Source organism: Crinia signifera, chromosome 4, assembly GCF_055691185.1.
Source record: "Crinia signifera chromosome 4, ASM5569118v1, whole genome shotgun sequence".
Lineage (NCBI taxonomy): Eukaryota > Metazoa > Chordata > Amphibia > Anura > Myobatrachidae > Crinia > Crinia signifera.
In genome coordinates, this window is record NC_139220.1 from 14,807,434 (window position 1) to 14,830,225 (window position 22,792).

General features: G+C 48.3%; 1 protein-coding gene across 1 annotated transcript in view; it reads right to left on the minus strand.

Annotated features, from left to right (window-relative positions):
• The window catches only part of PTN (pleiotrophin), a 44,153-nt gene extending 28,947 nt beyond the window's left edge, over positions 1-15,206 (minus strand). Inside the window, exon 1 of the mRNA XM_083181178.1 lies at positions 14,746-15,206. The gene's annotated coding sequence lies outside the window, so the exon portion shown is untranslated. The remainder of the gene's footprint in view (positions 1-14,745) is intronic.
• Positions 15,207-22,792: the final 7,586 nt, after the last annotated feature.

The window sequence follows — 22,792 nt, forward strand, 5'->3', positions numbered from 1 at the left end:
GCTCCCGTCACAAAATCCAACAAGGTGTTTGACCCTGATTGGAACTGCAATTACTGGTAACAGCATTAGACACCCTGCTAATTCCAGATTCATCACCCGATAGAATGCTGACACACTTGTAACATGGCAGTTAGAAGCTGATTGGTCGGTACTTTATCTCTCTCCAATTCTTATTACATCAGCCCCTAAGTACAGCCCCTAGATTTATCAAACCTTCTAAATAGGACTAGTGAGCATTTGATATATATATATAAACTCCAATAGAAAGAATGGCACTCAAGAGGCAAACAGCGGTATAATGAAAGCAAGTGTATTGTCAAGCTTTCGGGGAATTAAACCCCTTCTTCAGGACAAAAAACCTATACCGCTGTTTGCCTCTTGAGTGCCAATCTTTCTATTGGAGTTTACATTTTTTCCACATTATATCATACACTGCACTGTGATGCCATATGCTTCCACATTATATCATACACTGCACTGTGATGCCATATGCTTCCATGTTATATCATACACTGCACTGGGATAGCATATGCTTCCACATTATATCATACACTGCACTGGGTTGCCATATACTTCCACATTATATCATACACTGCACTGTGATGCCATATGCTTCCACGTTATATCATACACTGCACTGTGATACCATATGCTTCCACGTTATATCATACACTGCACTGTGATACCATATGCTTCCACGTTATATCATACACTGCACTGTGAGGCCATATACTTCCACGTTATATCATACACTGCACTGTGATGCCATATGCTTCCACGTTATATCATACACTGCACTGGGATACCATATGATTCCATGTTATATCATACACTGCACTGTGATGCCATATGCTTCCACGTTATATCATACACTGCACTGGGATACCATATGCTTCCACGTTATATCATACACTGCACTGTGAGGCCATATACTTCCACGTTATATCATACACTGCACTGTGATGCCATATGCTTCCACATTATATCATACACCGCACTGTGATACCATATGCTTCCACATTATATCATACACTGCACTGGGATACACCATATGCTTCCACATTATATCATACACCGCACTGTGATGCCATATGCTTCCACATTATATCATACACCGCACTGTGATACCATATGCTTCCACATTATATCATACACTGCACTGTGATGCCATATGCTTCCACATTATATCATACACTGCACTGTGATGCCATATGCTTCCACATTATATTATACACTGCACCAGGATACCATATGCTTCGACATTATATTATACACTGCACTGTGATGCTATATGCTTCCACATTATATCATAAACTGCATTGTGATGCTATATGCTTCCACGTTATATCATACACTGCACTGGGATACCATATGCTTCCACATTATATCATACACCGCACTGTGATACCATATGCTTCCACATTATATCATACACTGCACTGTGATGCCATATGCTTCCACATTATATCATACACTGCACTGTGATGCCATATGCTTCCACATTATATTATACACTGCACCGGGATACCATATGCTTCGACATTATATTATACACTGCACTGTGATGCTATATGCTTCCACATTATATTATACACTGCACCGGGATACCATATGCTTCCACATTATATCATACACTGCACTGTGATGCCATATGCTTCCACATTATATTATACACTGCACCGGGATACCATATGCTTCCACATTATATCATAAACTGCATTGTGATGCTATATGCTTCCACGTTATATCATACACCGCACTGGGATACCATATGCTTCCACATTATATCATACACTGCACTGTGATACCATATGCTTCCACATTATATCATACACTGCACTGTGATACCATATGCTTCCACATTATATCATACACCGCACTGTGATACCATATGCTTCCACGTTATATCATACACCGCACTGTGATGCCATATGCTTCCACATTATATCATACACCGCACTGTGATGCCATATGCTTCCACGTTATATCATACACTGTACTGTGATACCATATGCTTCCACATTATATCATACACTGCACTGTCATACCATATGCTTCCACATTATATCATACACCGCACTGTGATACCATATGCTTCCACGTTATATCATACACTGCACTGTGATACCATATGCTTCCACATTACATACCTCCCAACTGTCCTGCTTATCGTGGGAACGTCCCGATATTTTGGGACATTCCCGCGTCCCTCCCGCCGCCGGCAGTGTCCCGCGGCGGGGGGGGGGGGGGCAGTTGGGAGTCCCCCCCCCCCCCCCTGTAGTCCGTGAATAGACGCTGTGCGCATGCGCATAGCTTCTATTCCCGCAGCCAGGGGGCTGGGGGCATGGCTAGAGGCTCACAGAGCCTCTGGCTCATGCCCCCATAGCGGCAAAATGGGAGCTGCGAGTATAGGCCACGCCCCCGAAATTAGACCACGCCCCCGAAAATTGCAGCGCCCCTGCGGCGCGCATCAGCAGTGTCCTGGGTCCGTCGACCAGAAAGTTGGGAGGTATGTGTGGGGAGCTAGGTAACTGATAAGAAAGGTGTTTCAGCACAGGTGATGGCAGTCATACATTACCAGGGAAGTCCAGGAACAGAGCATTTTCTCACTCATGGAGAGGGTCAGGTAGGGAAGTATGCCTATACCCACCCTGTGCCATGTGTGAGTTCCCGCCTGGGCCTGAGGTAAGCTGTATCTGTACCAGTCTATGACACACAGTTAGTTACCGTACTCTCTGGGAACCTGTAACCGGTATGTCGGCGGGATATCAGACAGTGCCAGCCAGTATTATGATGCCAAATATCCGGAGTGAAGCATTAATTGAATCCATGATGAGAGAATGTGGCACATTATACTATTTCTGCAGATGACACCACATGAGGCTGCTGCAGTTACATCCTATTACACCATTACTCTCATTCCTGCTCAGTTATGTGTACTTACAGTCTGCAGCTAAACCAGGCTCTGAGCTTCTGCCTGCACAAATGCCATGTACATAAGTAACATGCGTGTACAGTACGTATGTAACATGGATATGCATACCTCCCAACATGACACATTGCTCTGTTTCTGGACTTTCTTCTTAATTTATGGATTACCATCACCTGTGCTTAAACACCTTTCTTATCAATTACCCTGTTTAAAACAGGTGATGACAATCATAAATTAAGATGGAAGTCCACAAACAGAACATTCTGTCCCTCCTGGAGAGGGTCATGTTGGGAGGTATGGCGGTGTGGGGCGCTCACCTGGTGTGTCTGGTGAGTAGCTGTGTCTTTGCTGTGTAACATGGAGAGACAGAGGGTGTCTGGCACTGTCTGTGGGCTCACTGGGCTGGTTCTCTGTCATGTGAGTCAGAGGCTCCACCCAGCGTTACAGCTCCAGACACACTTTGAGTGACAGATGTAGCCAAATATATAAGAGATTGCTGGCACAGACCAGCAATGTATATATTATTGGTACCACTGGGCACCAATGATTATTTATCAGCCAGTAATATATACATTGCTGGCACAGACCAGCAATGTATATATTATTGGTACCACTGCACACCAATGATTATTTATCAGCCAGTAATATATACAGTACATTGCTGGCACAGGCCAGCATTTGTGCTGTAAAAACGTTTTGAAGAGCTAAAACGTTTTACCTGCAATGGGAATGGTACTTAAATGGCATTTAAAACTGTAATCTGCTGCAGTGGGAATGCTAAATACCGTTTAAGATTACCTGTAACTTAAAACGGGTCTGCAGTGGGAAAGCAGCATTAGGTGATTGTTTTTGTTTATTATATTGAATATTTTTTTCCAATATTTAACTGGAAAACGCAGAGATCCTGAACTTCCTCCTTAATACCAGCGCGCACGTGCCTGCGATACAGTAGCTGCTAATTTTCTGTAACTGTAATACCCTTCAGCGACTCATCATCATTACCAATGTAACATCTTCATTAGTATGTTCATAATGAGTACAGTCATTTATTCGGTGCCCTCAGGCAGACCCCAGTGCAGCATCCAGGGGGGGGGGGGGGGATATGTATTTCTCTGGCCTGCTTTCTACACTCTCCCTGAAGCCTGCTGTGTGCCAGCCTTGCGTGGTACTCCTTGTTTCCCTAAGGATACCCATCTCCGTGCTCTGTACAAGCGTGCCTACCTATTTATAGACAAGTTGCCTTAATGAGCCCGCTAGCACCTCCTCTCCGCCTGGGGTCACAGCTGATTTTTAATGAGTTCCAAACAAATTAATGATTCAACAACAAACCCTATATTGAGGCGAGCAGTCACCCAGAGGAGCCCGGAATCCGGGGCAGGCTCACCCTCAGACTTGTCAGATTTAATATGGATTTCTCAGAACCGGCCTTTTCTCCCCTCCGCTATTATTTCCTGAGCAACAGCGTTTATGAAGTCATCGCTGCTTCCTGATAGGTCAGATGTCCGCCCGATCTGGGTCACATTGCTCTGTGGGTAATTTGCACGGACAGCCCTGCTAATATGGTGATAATCATTATAACAGTGATTGTAATCACGGCATTCGGACTCTAGGTCGACCATGTCTAGTTCCACATTCATTAGGTCGATATCCTGTGGTTGACAATCAGTAGGTTGACACCACTGAATTGTCAACATACTCATGGTCGACACAAGCTTTAGCCGGACAATGAGATGGTTGACAGTCAAAAAGGTCGACGCAAGCTTTAAATGATGCAAAATGCCGCTTTTCGCGATTTTTGGCCCTGTCCCCTCTCCGGGGACCTGTGAATTCCGGTAATTGAATCAGCGGAGAAAGGGGGTGCGAGGCCTCTGGGCAGCAAGCGGGAGACTTGGCCACCATCCCGAGGTGTCAAGAGACGGACCCGATTTTTTAGGAGCCTCCTGGCCATTCCGTGAGGGTAGGCAAGTCTGATCAGAAACAGGGCCGAATTCGGACCCAAACAGACAGGACTGAATCACCCCCCATGTTGATATGCAATGGGATAAATACATTTCGATTGTTTCTGTGCAGGGCAAATACTGGCTGCTTTTGGATGTAGCCCACAGCTTTAGTTCTACACTGCAATTTAGGTTTTAGTTTACAGGTTTCAGTGAACACACCCCACCCAATTCTGAAGCTGGGTACACACTTAGCTCTTGGTCCCGCTACTGCCTGTCAGAACTGCTTCCTAGGGCCAGGGCTGTGGCGGGTCCACCTGTAGAGCGCCAGGTAGCAGAGGTGCTCAGAGCCTGTGTGCGCTGTCCACTCGTGGCTGCGTCCTTCCCGGCAGCTGTCTTTTGCCGCTGAAACGCACTGTGGAACGAATGGCGCTGACTTCCGGAAAGTGCGACCCACCTGAATGTCCCAACCCAGGTTGGGACCGTTTACATTGCCCACTACCCAGGTACTGCCCATGTTCCACCCTGGTCAGGACCTGGGTAGGATTTCCATGTAAATGGACCCGGGTTTGCCCCTTTTACACCACCTGGGTCCACGAGGCACAAACCCAGGTTTTTGCGGTGGTGTAAAAGGGGTATTGCAGATATATCTGCCGATCATTTGGCGGATCGTCCACTCCATACACACAGCATGACATGCCGATATCTCCTTAGATATATCGTCTGTGTTTCACAGTTGATGCGATTTGTCTGTGAATGGGTGAATTCACAGATATATCACTGGTACACACTGGCCGATGGTCCATCGATATATACCGTCTGTTCAATCGACAGTCCGATGTTTCAGCCAGCTGCTGGGGAGGACGGGATGGATCTCCCCTTAAAATATTGAGTTTTGTGGACATGTCTATCTGGCGAATCACCCCCAATTCCCGGAATAATGCAAAAAACATCACCATCTGGCCCACACCCATTAACCCTTTCATTAGCCAGGTAATACGTACGTCACTTTCACATCCACTGTGCACTTATTGTCAGGGCTATTTTTGTGCAGGCTCCAGCAGGAACTGTGGCCCTTATTCTAGTTCACTCTTTCTGACAAAATATTTCTTAGATGGACAAAACCATGTGCACTGCAGGTGTGGCAGGTGTAAAACCCCACCCAAATCTAATTATCTCTGCACAAGTAACACCTGCCTCACCTGCAGTGCACATGGTTTTGTCCATCTGAGGAATATTTTGTCAGAAAGAGTGAACTAGAATAAGGGCCACAGTTCCTGCTGGAGCCTGCACAAAAATAGCCCTGCTTATTGTGCCCACCATCCTAATGGGCTACATTTACCAACACCACCTTCCAGTGTTGCCCTGTACCCCATGTCAGGGGTGCTATAACTGGATGGTATGTGTGCAGTCCAGCACCAACCGACACTGAATTACCCCCAATGACGCTATATAAGGAGAACGGCTAATGATGTCCCTTTAACCACTTCCAGTCGTCTCTGTACAGTTGGTGCTTCCTGGGCTTCTCAGCCACGTATTTATATAATCAGCCCGATTACTACTATTATCACTGGGCACAGCAATATCTGCAGACAGATATTTTTGTGTCCAAGGGCAACTAAAAGGAATCCATTAACCCGATGATGTAACAAAGTGGCTGAAATGCACAGAACATCGCCTAAAGGTTAAAGTAACATATCATTTATCTCCCCATCTACTCTTCAATGAGTGCTACACTCCTGAGTGACTGTGGGGCGCATTTATCATTAGAACGCGATGCCGTCGCGGTGACATCGCATTGCGGTACCCTGCAATACCGCCAGGATTTATCATCTGGCAGGCGCAGGGACAGGGAAAAGAGCCCGTCCCTGCGATGCCCAGAGCCAGATGCCGGGGGGTCTGCACATGCGCGGTTACGCGCTGACCCCCCCCCGCGACCCCACTGACCGCACTGCAGCACGGGCAGTGCGATCCTGCAGTCATAGGCTACAATGGGCTATCGCCATATAACAATGGCGATAACCTAGGGGTGCGAAGCCGGGCTGCCCGATTGATACGTTGGGCAGCTTCGCATCCCCCATAGAAACCTATGGGGGATGTGGCCGGCGGCGGTGCAGGGGGGATCGCAGCAGGGATAGGAGATTCCTGCTGCGGTCCCCCTTAAATACATTTAGGTGATACTTAACATTTGCGGTTAACCCCCGAAAACGGGGGATTTAGCCGCAAATATTACTTGATAAATGGGCCCCTGTAAGAGAACAGTGACATCACTTAGGGTAGATGTATGAAGCGGTGATAAGGGAGGAGAAGTTATAAAGTGCCTGGTACTGTATCACCAACCAATCAGCTCCTGACTGTTAAGTTACAGGCTGGGTTTAAAAAGGGACAGTCAGGAGCTGATTGGTCAGTGATACAGTACCAGGCACTTTATCACTTCTCCTCCCTTATCACTGCTTCATATATCTACCCCAAGATCAGCTATTCCCTGTTAGCAGACGGGGTAATAGCCTCCCAATATGGCTGCCTATCATCGATTACACCCACTGATAACCGCCATAACTCGCCTTTTAGAGCGGGACGCTGCAGCATTTAGAGCAGTAATTCAGGCGTACGCGTATAACGAGAGGACGGTTTCTATAATCTATTGTGCTGCGAGCAGAAGGTGAAATAAGACATAGGGGCGCATTGTGTCGCTCCCAGGCAGGCCCTGAATGGCTGGTGCAGTGTTTGCAGAGGGGCCCTGCATGTCCTGTTACACAATAGTCATCCGGCTCATTATCTGGGATCTGTGTCACCTATTAGCGGTGTCTGTTACAGGCACAGATTGGAACGCGCTGTTTCCAGAGCCTGCCATCTGTTACAGGAGACCTTCCTGGCTCTCTGTCATCTGTGTACCTCTCTCAACCTGCTCCGTCTGTTGTGATACCCATCTGCCAGGTTCCGCTCGCACAGTGTGTACAGCGCTGAGCCCATGCCATATTAGATGTCATTCCCACAAGGGATGGAGGGGACATTCAGCCAGGAGCAATAAGGGACAATTGGATTAATTCAGACCTGTTCGCTAGGCTGCGTATGTTTGTGGCCTAACAAACAGGAAACGCTGTATGACCGAACATCGTCACCCCCTCGTCGTGCAATGTGGTGGGCGATGAAGTCATGTGATGTTAGCCATTCACTCTGAGCGGGCATCGATCCACCTGTGTTCCCAGGGTTGTTTTTTTTGGGGGGGGGGGGGGGTATATACACTTACCAATCGTTCATCCTATGTGTTGTGTTGTCACATCTGGGTGGGAGTTTACTGTAAATGTGCACGCCATGTTGAGATGTCAGTCGCATGTGTACGACCGACCGTACGTGCAGCCAGCTTTGCAGTTCTGGTTTGACCACCTGTGCTCAAGCACGGATATCACTAGAACCTTGACTGTTAAGTGGTCATTCAATTGTTTTCCCCTGCATCCACCACTCAGGGGTGCAAAAGCCCCAATTGAATTGTTGCTCCTTTTCTCCTGTTAACTGCGGAGGAGGGAATCACTGCGGTAATGCATAATCGTCTAATAATCTCTAGTCACACCTTTGGGGGGGCGTCCATCATACCACCGCAAGAATAGTTAGCCCGCCTGCATCCCTCCCACTTAAGCTGGGTACACATAGATAATATCATCCAAGGACATATTGTGCATATCGGTAACGATAATCGGCTAATGTGTACCCAGCTTCAGAGAAGTGGACAGAAATCGGGTATAATGATGAGAAACGGCGGCCTTTGGGGAGTCTCCAAATTCTGCCCGCTCCACGCCAGTCATTGGAATCCCTTCCATAGGATTCTCCCTCAGCAGTAAAATCAACAGTAAGTAAGTATACAGTAATGTCTGCACTACAACAAAATGGCTGCTTCTGTTATCTCATTTTAGTGTTGGAGCATAACCAAAGGAAAATTTGAGGCATTGCCTATGACAACCAATCAGATTTTACCTACAGTTTTCTTTTCAGTTGCTATAGGCAATGACACCACTATTTATTTAATAAAACTGAGGATATCATCGAATATTCCGTTTTGTAGAGTGAATTTAGATGTTGTTGACGTACAAAGCAGCCTTGGCATATCAAGTATTATCCAGATTTCCAACTATATACTGTAGATCCGCCCCTTTAGCCGCATAATCATAGACTTTAGAAAATAAAAATGTAAAAAGTTCCCTCAGGTTTTCCCGGTTTCTAAGTTACAAATCTACAGTACAGGAAGTTTTTTTTTCTTTTTTTAATTAAAATTAATTTTCACGTTCTCCTCTCTCGTCTCCAAGGACACATGCAACAGAGCCTCAAAAATGGGAGCAGGTTCAGTGCAAACCTTCTCCCCGGCCCCCAGCGGAGGGGCTGAATGAGGCTCATTCATCAGTGAAGGCGTTAGCAGGGAGGCAGCGGAGAATAAGCCCAGACAGGCCGAATCGCTGACCTGCAGCATATTATACTCATTCAAAACAAATAGATTTTTAAAATGTATATTATGTTTATTACATGAATTAATAGGGTATGGACCATTGGATAGACAGCAACTAGGTTTACACCGTCGACATGGACACTAAAATAAAAAAGCACCGTGCCCCCCCCTTTACTTTGGGCACACTATTTTAATCTCCCATAATGCCCTAGTGGATGGTAAGGCGTGAAATACCGCCTGTCAGCACATGTCGACTCAAAAAAAAAGAAGTGAAAAACCCAAGTCGACCCAGTGCTGTGGACCTAACGCTTGTTGGCCTAGTTGTTGTAGACCTAGTGACCATATCCCGCATTAGAATACAGTTGATACAGATGCAGCTACTGCATTTTAAATAAAGTTTTCCCTTCTCACATTGGGGCCTATGGCAACAAGCTTATCGCTGCGATTTTACTGGCCGGGGAATGTAAAGCGCAACGGAATCTGCTGCACTATATAAGAAACTGTAAATAAACTGTAAATAAATAAATGTGCTCCAAAAATAAATGACAAAATCCCTTTATTTCGTAATCAGGACATGATGGCAGCAAAACATGGCTTCATAGCTGTGTCGGCCACACCTCCCTGGGCGCATGACCTCATGGCGAGTGGGGGGCTGCCAGCCACCAGGAAGAACAGCACTGGTCTGAGGATCGGGACCCCAGTTATTATGACTCAGGCAAGCGGTACTTAGCTACTTACTGTAGCCCAAGGCCTGTTCCCACTAGCAGCAATGTCTGCGTATGGCTGAGGTAGCTGGGCCAACGCCTGGTACACTAAACTTTTTCAGTAAGTAAGGTGTTATTGCAGCCCTCATAGTTATGGTCACTGCAATAGTGGGAATATATTATTATTATTATCCTTTATTTATATGGCGCCACAAGGGATCCACAGCGCCCAATTACAGAGTACATAAACGAATAAGCAAAACAAGAAACAGTGACTTACAGGTGAGTACAATAGAGGACCAGAGCCGGCCCTAGCCTAAATGACGCCCTAGGCAAGATTTTGTCTGGTGCCCCATAGCACCGCCACTAGTTCCGCCTCTGACCCTGCTCCCCTTTCCCAGCACCATCAACCCTCATCATAGCAGTCATCATTTTGGTGCTCCTACCCGCAATATTTCAAATAGAAACAGTGCACACATTCAGTGCGCAGCCCAAACAGGGGTGTGTTCTTGCTGGGAAGGGGCATGGCCACACAATAGTACCCTCAATTCAAATTAGTACCTGCATAGAGAATGGTATGATACAGTGATTTCCATGAATACACTATTTCATATGCAGATACAGCCTCACTCACACACAGAATAAAGGCATGCTGCATATCATTTTAATCAGCAGAAGCTGCTGATGCCCCTAGGCATTCCAAATGCCCTAGGCAATTGCCTAGTTTGCCTATGCCTAAGGCCGGCTCTGTAGAGGACAAGTACAGGGCACATAACCATCGCTGCATAAGCAGACACCACTGACATAAGTACCAGAATGACAGAACCACAGGATTTGGTTTAAGTAAATTATTATTTTTATTAAGTAAGAGCAAGAAAAGCACATGAGGACAGAGGGTCCTGCTCGTGAGAACTAACATTCTAGAGGACACATCTGTACCAACTGCTTTTGAACGTGGGTGACAAATGCTTCATAGCTTTGTTCATACAAATTAGCACATGACCCTCCCAAAATCTACCTCTCTCCCTGCACACATTACATCTGACCCCCTGCAGCGCAGCATGGTGTTACCCAGGTGCACAGCTACTTGTTCTTTATTTGCTCTACCCCCAGCTCGGAAAGAGGCCCAAAGTGATACGAGGATACAGAGCAGATGGGGACAATCTGTGCTGTACAGTTCACATCGATCAGCATTAAATCCCAGGACTGGTCCCAGAAACAAAGGCCGAGCTGGGAGTTCAGCTGAAGCAGTAATCAGGGTGACGGCCTGGCGGAAGCTGCAGTTGTCAGGGGCCTGTGTGTGACCGGATGCATGAAATGCAAAGAGGCTGGAGACATCTGGCCTGGAGCTTCTGCCAAACGGCTGCACCGGCGGTGGGGGTCACGGGCTCTAAGCTTATATATCCATCTGGGTAAGATAACACAGGTACACGCTGTCTATTAATATCCCACAATCCTATTAAAGCGTGCACAGGCTTCCCACTGCGCTCTGTCTCAGGCTGCCATTATCACCGCACAATGCTGAAATCCTCTGTTAACCGTTTGGCCTCCCATTCTGAGACTAGATACAGGAAGGATTTCTGTGGCAGCATAAATGAAGTTAATAAACCAGTGGCGGAAACTGTGGGTTGCGGGCCCAGGTGCCGAAATATAATTTTGTCTCCCCTCCTCCACCAAGTTCACAATATGCAGCACAGCATTGGGTGACGGGGAGGCAGAGTGTGACATGGGGAGGCAGAGGGTGACATGGGGAGGCAGAGGGTGACAGGGAGGCAGAGGGTGACAGGGAGAAGCAGAGGGTGACAGGGAGGCAGAGGGTGACAGGGAGGCAGAGGGTGACAAGGAGAGGCAGAGTGTAACAGGGAGAGGCAGAGTGTGACAGGGAGAGGCAAATGGTGACAGGGAGAGGCAGATGGTGACAGGGAAAGTCAGTGAGGGACAGGGAGCAGTGGGTGACAGGGAGAGACTAAGGGTGACAGGGGGAGGCAGAGTGTGGCAGGGAGAGGCAAGGGGTGACAGGGAGGCAGATTGTGACAGGAAAAAACTGGGTGACAGGAAGAAGGTGACTAAGGTCCAATGGTAGCTCTGCCTCTGTAATAAACCTTGCACCCCTGTTGCATCATTTGTGCCGTGTTCAGAGAACATCCCTGCCCAGTGGCGCAGCTACATTTTGGGCGCCCCCCGCCGTTAGGGGGGGGCGCCCATACCCACCCCCCGCCCCATCGAGCACCCCCCCCCCCGGCCGCCCCGCCGCCCATGCTAACCCCCTCCCCCGCAGTCTTACCTATCGCGCTGGTCCCGGCGGCTCCGTCCGTTCATCTGCTGAGGACCACCTAAAAATGGCTGCCCCCGTACAGCAGACAGTTTCAGAGAACTGTTTGCTATATGGGGGCGGCCATTTTGTTGTGGTCCTCATTAGAAGAACGGAGCCGCCGGGACCAGCAAGATACGTAAGTCTGCGGGGGATTGGGGGGTAGGTAACTATAGCACCGCAGCCCCCGGCGCCCCCACATGCACAGCGCCCCCCCGCGGTGGTGGGGGCTGCGGTGCTATAGTTACGCCCCTGTCCCTGCCGTACAGTGTTATATTGTGTTAGAGCATTACAGTTTGAGTATCCCGTATCCGAATTATTCCAAAAGTTTATACTGCCTTTACTCTGTGTTTTGACAGTGTAATATTCTCCTATGCAGTTTGCGGCCAGTAATGACAAGTGGGTGGGGGCTCCCCTGTCTAAAGGGCCCCGGGCCCCCTGAAGGCTTAATCCGGCCCTGCTTTGGATAAGTCAGAGATCTTTCTAATGAGGTCTCATCAGACTGCGTTCCTCAGCTGTCTCTTGCACCCTCTTGATGTCTCTCACTGCTGTCAGGAGGTCTGAGATCTTTGGGGACATAGAACGGGGGAGTCCTACATTGCTGTCAGCACTATACATCCTATACAAGGCTGACATCTCAAAGCCCCGCCCCCAATCCACGCAAACGTCGCAGGTCAGGGCGGGACGAAAATGATGCGAAATGATGTGATTCATGTAATTTTAGTCCCATCCGCTCCCCCCGACTCACGATTTCCGGCACTTCTTTCACCAGCTCCGGGGGGAGCGGGGCTCTGGGGGGAATGCAGGAGACTTGTCCACCTTACCCGGGGGGCTGGAAGGGGGACCCAATTTTCGGGAGACTCTCGCCCATTCCGGGAGGGTAGGCAAGTATGAATTACTGCCTTGCCCCAGTTGACAAGAATCCTAGTTTCGGCCCTGCCTTGATAAGGCCTGTAAGCTTGGATCAGACATGTCCAAACTGTGGCCCTCCAGCTGTTGTGAAACTATACATCCCAGCATGCCTTGCCATAGTGCACTAGAAGGAATCACTACCTGTTACTGAGAACTGTACATCTTTGGGCTTGTGCGTAATCTATAGAACCGTGCTGGTTACCAATACAATAACAAACATACTCAACATGACCAGATGTGATTTCATTGGCTGCAGTCTCACGAATAATAGTCCAGCCCACAAAATGGCTGCTTCCAGTCACTGCATAGAGGCAGCCGCCCCATGTATGGTGTAAGAGCATAATCAGTTATCACTTTCTGTTATTACTCAGAGCTGTGAGCTAGCAATGAAATCAAGGGGGACGAACGAGCCAGGATACGTTCCCTTTACAGAAGCCTCAATAAACCGACGCACCCTAGTCAGCCCAGTCCGAATGCATTACCGTCAAGCCCAATAACCGTCCTCTGATCTAATCTGCTGCCAGCAAGAGGAACAGAAGCGTTACACACAAGCTGGGGGGGACCGGAGCACCTGTCAGTCACGCAAGGAAATTCTGTGTCCTTTGCGAACGTGACGCGTCAACCTCAAAAATTTGCAGAAACTCCGACTCCCCCTTTTAGTTATTGTAGTCATCCGCTGTCTGTGAAAAAGGGGCAGACTAGATGGACCAAGTGGTTCTTATCTGCCGTCAAATTCTATGTTTCTGTGTCTCCGCAGGAAGTCACATAAATCCAAAACTTATTATTAATACATTTTGGGAATTCTCAGTAAACTAAAAACTCAGCACAGTAAATAATTTTGTACAGGTGCCCCGGTGCATTCCCCCACTGCTTGTCGTCCCCCCCCCCCCCTGTGCTGTAATGACCGTAGAGCACCTGTGCTGCCTGTGTATCAATAGTGCAATGTCTGTGGATCACACGTGTAGGGGGAAATTTACTAAAGGAAATTTGTAAAAAAAAATAGGTGTATTTGTATCCAGAAATACACTTATTTTTGACGTTTACTATCCTGAAAATACGGCAATTCGTAGTCGTATTGATGTGCTATCAATACGAATACGAATTGCCGTATTTTCGGGATAGTAAATGTCAAAAATAAGTGTATTTCTGGATACAAATACACCTATTTTTTACACATTTCCTTTAGTAAATTTCCCCCGTAATGTCTGCGGATCACACCTGAAATGTCTGCGGATCATGATGTGCAATGTCTGTGGATCACACGTGTAAGGTCTGCAGATTACACGTGTAATGTCTGTGGATCACACCTGTGCTGCCTGTGTATCGCTAGTGCAATGCCCGTGGATCACGTGTAATGAGTGTAGAGCACACCTGGGCTGTGTGTGTATCAATAGTGCAGTGTCTGCGGATCACAAGTGTAATGTCTCTGGATCACATGTGTAATGTCTGTGGATCACACGTGTAATGTCTGCGGTGCTGAAGAAGTTAATAATAAAGAATGGATCACTTACTTTAACGCCTCAGTCACCCCAGCGCCTGTCCTCCTGGCTCTCTCTCCTCTCTCCTGGCTCTTTGGTAATCCCCTGTTGGGAGTGACTCCTCTCCACAGTCCCAGCTCCTTGGTTAGTATCTGTGATATCTGCTCTCGCCTGCAGATTGGGGTCTGTCAGGATTTCCCGGGGCTTCTGTGCTGGTCCCTGGGATGCAAACTTCTGGTGCGGTGGAGTTCTGCTCTCTGCCTGGTGGTGTGTGTGTGTGATGTCAGGGATCTCAGCTCTCTGTGACTAGAGGAGACACCGTCAGTGTGTGTGTGTGTGTGTGTGTGTCACACCACAGGATCTGAGCCCGCTGCAGCCAGTGCTATCTGGTCTGTAACGTCGCTTATTTCTATGTGTTTATTAACAGTTTCTTATACAGCGCAGCATGATCCGGAGAGAACGTCACCTCAGCACCCGGCTGCCCGCGGATTCCTCCTATTACAAACCCTGAGAGTTGCACCAGTCTTTCGGGGCTATACAACTATTGTGGATGGCACATGGGAGGCTGCTCATTACTATGGAGTGATCTCTATTGGAGAAGCGAAACAAATGCTTCGGAAGCTAGTCTGCTACTTTGTGATTGCTTTTGTGATTGTGCATGTGCGAGAAATAAAAAGATGCAGTTTCACTCGCCGCCAACAGATGGCAGTGTTTCGGAGACACACAATATGACGCTAGACATTTATATAGTTGATTATATATAACTTATAGCTTGACTTAGAAGAGGCAGAGTGTTTCCCTACCTCCTGCTAAATTAAGCTATACTTCATGAGAGGCACATGTGTGTAGAGAAGATGCAGTGAGAGACACAGGTGTGAAGAGCAGATGTAGTGAGAGACACAGTGGTGGAGAGGAGATGCAGTGAGAGACACAGGTGTGAAGAGCAGATGTAGTGAGAGACACAGTGGTGGAGAGGAGATGCAGTGAGACACATAGATGTGGAGGAGATGCAGTGAGAGAGACACAGGTGTGAAGAGGAGATTCAGTGAGACACATAGGTGTGGTGAGGAGATGCAGTGAGAGACACAGGTGTGGAGAAGAGTTTCAGTGAGAGACACAGGTGTGGAGAGGAGATGTAGTGAGACACAGTGGTGGAGAGGAGATGCAGTGAGACACATAGATGTGGAGGAGATGCAGTGAGAGACATAGGTGTGGGGATGAGATGCAGTGAGAGAGACACAGGTGTGGAGAGGAGATTCAGTGAGACAAATAGGTGTGGTGAGGAGATGCAGTGAGAGACACAGGTGTGGAGAGGAGATGCAGTGAGAGACACATTGATGTGGAGAGGAGATGCAGTGATCGACACAGGTGTGGAGCGGAAATGCAGTGAGAGACAAAGGTGTGGAGAGGAGATGCAGTGAGAGACATATGTGTGGGGATGAGATGCAGCGAGAGAGACACAGGTGTGGAGAGAAGCTACAGTGAGAAGAGAAGATACAGTGAGAGACACAACGGTGGAGAGGAGATGCAGTGAGACACACAGATGTGGAGAGGAGATGCAGTGAGAGACATAGGTGTGGGGATGAGATGCAGTGAGAGAGACAGGTGTGGAGAGAAGTTGCAGTGAGAAGAGAAGATGCAGTGAGAGACATAGGTGTGGGGATGAGATGCAGTGAGAGAGACACAGGTGTGGAGAGAAGATGCAGTGAGAGACACAGATGTGGAGAGGAGATGTAGTGAGAGACACAGGTGTGGAGAGGAGATGCAGTGAGAGTCACAGGTATGGAGAGGAGATGCAGTGAGAAACATGGGTGTGAAGGAAATACAGTAAGAGACACAGGTGTGCAGTGGAGATGCACTGAGAGACACAAGTATGAAGGAGATCAAGTGAGAGACATAGGTTTGGAGAGAAGATGCAGTGAGAGACACAGGTGTGGAGAGGAGATGCAGTGAAAGACACATTGATGTGTAGAGGAGATGCAGTGAGAGACACAGGTGTGGAGAGGAAATGCAATGAGAGACACAGGTGTGGAGAGGAGATGCAGTGAGAGATACAGGTGTGAAGAGCAGATGTAGTGAGAGACACAGTGGTGGAGAGGAGATGCAGTGAGACACATAGATGTGGAGAGTAGATGTAGTGAGAGACATGGGTGTGAAGGAGATACATTGAGAGACACAGGTGTGCAGAGGAGATACATTGAGAGACACAGGTGTGCAGAGGAGATGTAGTGAGAGACATTTTTGTGAAGGAGATACAGTGAGAGACTTATATGTGTGGAGAGGAGATTCAGTGAGAGACATGGGTGTGGAGAGGATATTCAGTGAGAGACACTGGTGTGGAGAGGAGATGCAGCGAGAGACACAGGTGTGGAGAGGAGATGCAGCGAGAGACACAGGTGTGGAGAGGAGATGCAGCGAGAGACACAGGTGTGGAGAGGAGATTCAGCGAGAGACACAGGTGTGGAGAGGAGATGCAGCGAGAGACACAGGTGTGAAGAGGAGATGCAGCGAGAGACACAGGTGTGGAGAGGAGATTCAGCGAGAGACACAGGTGTGGAGAGAACAGATGCAGCGAGAGACACAGGTGTGGAGAGAAGATGCAGCGAGAGACACAGGTGTGGAGAGGAGATTCAGCGAGAGACACAGGTGTGGAGAGGAGATGCAGCGAGAGACACAGGTGTGGAGAGGAGATGCAGCGAGAGACACAGGTGTGGAGAGGAGATGCAGCGAGAGACACAGGTGTGGAGAGGAGATGCAGTGAGAGACACAGGTGTGGAGAGGAGATGCAGTGAAAGACACAGGTGCGAAGAGGAGATGCAGTGAGAGACACAGGTGTGGAGAGGAGATGCAGTGAGAGACACAGGTGTGGAGAGGAGATGCAGTGAGAGACACAGGTGTGGAGAGGAGATGCAGTGAGAGACACAGGTGTGGAGAGGAGATGCAGTGAGAGACACAGGATATCTCATGTTCCAGTGATCATAATAGAGAAGTGTTTTAATATATGCTCTAACTTAGAGAGAGGAAGGTCTCTTGGGCACAAATTCTTGTTTGTAGCTATATATTTGTTGTGATATTTATTTTCTTCTCACTCAGCCCAGTGTACATGATTAATGTGATGTCTATGCAGCAAACTCTGTGTGAATTCATCTCTTAGCATTGAAGTATGTTTTCAGTGTACATTTAGGTGGTGCCTACAAGATGGGCTGTCTGCATCTTGTAGGCACCACTTATATGTATTGGATGTTCATTTTTCCATACCATTATAGCATTAGACAATTCATTATGGACACCAGATACTCTAATTACACAAATGAGTTTAACCAAAGAAAGATTACTAACAAAAATTATTACCGTATGTCACAACTCACTAGCCGAGCAGCAGCAGCAGCATGCTATGGATGAGTAGACACCAGCACAAAGAAGGGTGTGTGGTTATATGCTGCTGTCTCTTCTGTCAGGGGTTTCCACAAGGGAGGAATAATGAGAGTAGCTACAGCACATCACCGTGATTAAGGTGCCCATACACTTTACAATTGTTGTATACAATAGCGCATCACATCGCATCTCGATTTTGCGATGAGATGAGATCTAGTACAAAAAGTATGTGCAGCACATACTTTTTGTACTGGATCTCATCTCCTCGCAAAACCGAGACGCGATGAGATGCGATATTGTATACAATAATTGTAACGTGTATGGGCACCTTAACAGCAAGTCACTGTCCTCTCAGCAGCATGCCAGGCAGAATCTGAAACATTTGGGAGATGAGAAGTACAATGCAGGACAGCAGGAGATTTATGACTGCTGCAACAGGAGCCTCCTGCAGGCTGCAGGAGGGTAAGCAACTATAATTTAAATCCCAAGAACAATGGTGCAGTGACACCTGGAAGGAGGGGGGGGGGGGGGGGGGGGGTGCAGGCCCAGGATGCATATAACTTTATAACTGCTCTGAAAGGCTTCAAAGATATTTTGCTGCAAACTGTTGTTTAATCAAAAATGATTGGAAGAAGTTGTGAAGCTTCAGATAACTGTAAATCCCACTTTCTGCCAAAGTGAAAAAATAAGTATTTGTTGTCGACGCAGGCAAATAAATTATCCACACAGTACATGTCTCCGGAAAAGTCTGCAGATACAGTTACCGATATTATATATTATACCGCAGCAACTACTAGATGAAACTGCGTAAAAGTTTTAAGAGAGGGCTTAATTCAGACCTGTTTGCAGCATATATTCACTGCCTAGTGCGCAGGTAAACGACCACACCGAGTGAATCCCCGCACTTGCATGCGAGTGGTTGTGTACGATTACACACGATCTCGCACGCAGCCGCACGGAGAAAAAAATCATTCAATGGTCCCTTTTTTTCTCTGTTCGTGGATAAAAGTTGATACTTACTTTTATCCTGGATAGAGATGACCAAAAGGGGGGCAGACACTGACGTCATGTGATGACAGCCGCCCCCGCCCCTGGCACACCTCCTCTGGCCTGCATGCCCATGGGAGAGGAGATGCAGTGAGAGACACAGGTGTGGAGAGGAGTTGCAGTGAGAGACACAGGTGTGGAGAGGAGATGCAGTGAGAGACACAGGTGCGGAGAGGAGATGCAGTGAGAGACACAGGTGTGGAGAGGAGATACAGTGAGAGACACAGGTGTGGAAAGGAGATGCAGTGAGAGACACAGGTGTGGAGAGGAGATGCAGTGGGAGACAAGGTGCGGAGAGGAGATGCAGTGAGAAACACAGGTGCGGAGAGGAGATGCAGAGAGAAACACAGGTGTGGAGAGGAGATGCAGTGAGAGACAGGTGCGAAGAGGAGATGCAGAAAGAAACAGGTGTGGAGAGGAGATGCAGTGAGAGACACAGGTGTGGAGAGGAGATGCAGCGAGAGACACAGGTGTGGAGAGGAGATGCAGTGAGAGACACAGGTGTGGAAAGGAGATGCAGTGAGAGACACAGGTGTGGAGAGGAGATGCAGTGAGAGACAGGTGTGGAAAGGAGATGCAGCGAGAGACACAGGTGTGGAGAGGAGATGCAGTGAGAGACACAGGTGTGGAAAGGAGATGCAGTGAGAGACACAGGTGTGGAGAGGAGATGCAGTGAGAGACAGGTGTGGAAAGGAGATGCAGTGAGAGACACAGGTGTGGAGAGGAGATGCAGTGAGAGACACAGGTGTGGAGAGGAGATGCAGTGGGAGACAAGGTGCGGAGAGGAGATGCAGTGAGAGACACAGGTGCGGAGAGGAGATACAGTGAGAGACACAGGTGTGGAGAGGAGATACAGTGAGAGACACAGGTGTGGAGAGGAGATGCAGTGAGAGACACAGGTGTGGAGAGGAGATACAGTGAGAGTCACAGGTGTGGAGAGGAGATACAGTGAGGGTCACAGGTGTGGAGAGGAGATGCAGAGAGAGTCACAGGTGTGGAGAGGAGATGCAGTGAGAGACACAGGTGTGGAGAGGAGATACAGTGAGAGTCACAGGTGTGGCGAGAGGATGCAGTGAGAGACACAGGTGTGGAAAGGAGATACAGTGAGAGTCACAGGTGTGGAGAGGAGATACAGTGAGAGACACAGATGTGGGGAGAGGATGCAGTACTGTATTGGTCGCATATCTCATGTTCCAGTGATCATATTAGTGAATTCTTTGAATATATGCTCTAACATAAAGGCCTTTATTCAGATCTGAGCTCAGTACAAATTTGTTTGGAAAATGGGCAAAACCATGTGCACTGCAGGTGGGGCAGATGTAATGTGCAGAGTGAGTGAGATTTGGGTGCGTTATTTTGTTTCTGTGCAGGGTAAATACTGGCTGCATTATTTTTACACTGCAATTTAGATTTCAGTTTCAACAATCCCCACCCAAATGTAACTCTCTCTGTACATGTTACATCTGCCCCACCTGCAGTGCAGCAGGGTTTTGCCCATTTTCCAAACAAATTTGTACTGAGCTCAGATCTGAATAAGGGTTAAAGAGAGGAAGGTCTCTTGGGAATGAATTCTTGTTTGCAGATATATATATTCGCTGTGATATTTCTCTTCTCACTCAGCACAGTATACATGAATAATGTGATGTCTATGCAGTAAACTCCAAATGCAATTTGACCTTGTGTGAATTCATCTCTTAGCATAGCATACCTCCCAACTTTCTGGTCGCCCAACCCGGGACACCGCTGATGCATACCTCCCAACAGTCCCGATTTTATCGGGACAGTCCCGATTGTCAGGGCCTGTCCTGATGTCCCACCCGCGGGCGGCAGTGTCCCGCGGTGTGGGGGGCTGTTGGGAGTCCCCCCTGTCAGCTGCTAAGCAGCGGGGAATAAACGCTGTGCGCATGCGCACAGCGTCTATTCCCGCAGCCAGGGGGCTGGGGGCATGGCTAGAGGCTCACAGAGCCTCTGGGTCATGCCCCCATAGCGGCAAAATGGGGGCGTGGCCTCGCGGAAGAGCCGCGAGTATAGGCCACGCCCCCAAATTAGGCCACCCCCCCCCCCCCCGAAATTTCGCCGCGGGTGGGACAGCGGGACAGGCCCTAATAATTGGGACTGTCCCGCTAAAATAGGGACTGTTGGGAGGTATGGCATAGAAGTATGTCGGTGTCTTTAATATTATTTTATTGTGTATGTATTACATCAATATATACTGTATGCTGTTCTCTTCATATGTCATCCCTCCTTACGTTGTTCTCTGTGATGTCACACATCCATAGAGAGGGACTGGTGCAGATTTGGATGTAAATGCAATTTGCAGATTACTTTCCCCCACAAATTCATTGCAGAAATAATTTTGTGCCATCCTACATACCCACTGTGCCAACTGAGAGGCATCTTAGACTGCCCACCGCTTGCGCTCGGAGGCACAGGTGTCCAAGGGGTTCGAAGGAGCCCAGGCTAACCTGTATGGAGGCAGATTGTTTGTGGGTGCTTACTGCCCTTCAGAGAATATGGTGGAGTAGCAGCCAATCAGCTCCTAACTGCCATCTTACATGAAGTAGAAAGAGAAAAAGTACCAACCAAACAGCTCCTAACTGCCATGTTATGTTGTGTACACACATTGCAATTTAGGCTATCGATTTGACTATGTAGTCAAAATCGATAGCAAGTTAGTTACATGCTGTGTTTAAAAAATGACAGTTGGGAGCTTGTTGATATTGTATCATTCCCCAAGTCCCTGTGTGCCAATAACGGCGTCAGGATGTATGCGGACATGGGTACAGCGCGGTCAGTGATTGTGGGCATTTCTGAGCACAGTCACATTCAGGATTTGGGCAAACAGGACAATACAGGGGGGGGGGGGGACCCAATGTCCTGAAGGCCCAAAGCTAAAACTTTATAGCACTGCTGTGATATATGTGGGGATTATCATATTGGGACAGTGTTATGTAATCTGTCCGCACTCCATGCTTCGGTAATGGCTGGAGTGGGCCTCTGGGGGGCTGGTGAGGTCTCTTGTCTGTATCATGTCACCAAGCGTGGCTGTGAGAGCGGGATTTACAGCTGCCTCTGACATCTAATCCGTTCCTCGCCATGCATTATACATCAGGAGGAGATTTATCCCAATTCTCCAGCACTTCCTCGCATGAAATATACGGGAGTCCGCAGGGACCTGCCTGCTGCAATCTCAGAGTGGATGTTACCGTGTTACATGTGACCTCTCCCCATGCGTGTCCCTTAACTCCTGCACCGCCAGCCAGGGACTATGTAAAAACCGGACCCGGACTAGACCCCGGACCGGAAATCAAAATCTGCAGTCCGGAGCTTGTAGTGTCCGGTCCGGGGGGTGTCTTGTCTGGGGGGGGGGGGGGGGGGGAGGGGGAGATTACAACCTCCCCGTGTGGTCCAGAGCATCCGGTTTTTACTACATGCCCAGACCATGCAGGGAGGCTTTATTCTCTCCCTGGTGACAGGTATCACGTGAAGTCCCCTGGACAGGACCCCCCCCCCCCCAGACAAGGCATCCCCCAGAGTTTGATGTCCGGTCCGGCGGTCTTGTCCTGGTCCGGTTTTTACCCATACCTGCCAGCCAGCACCGCGATCAGCTCCTGGTCACCAGCTCTTTCCTCACATGATGGCGGACAGCACATGAGCA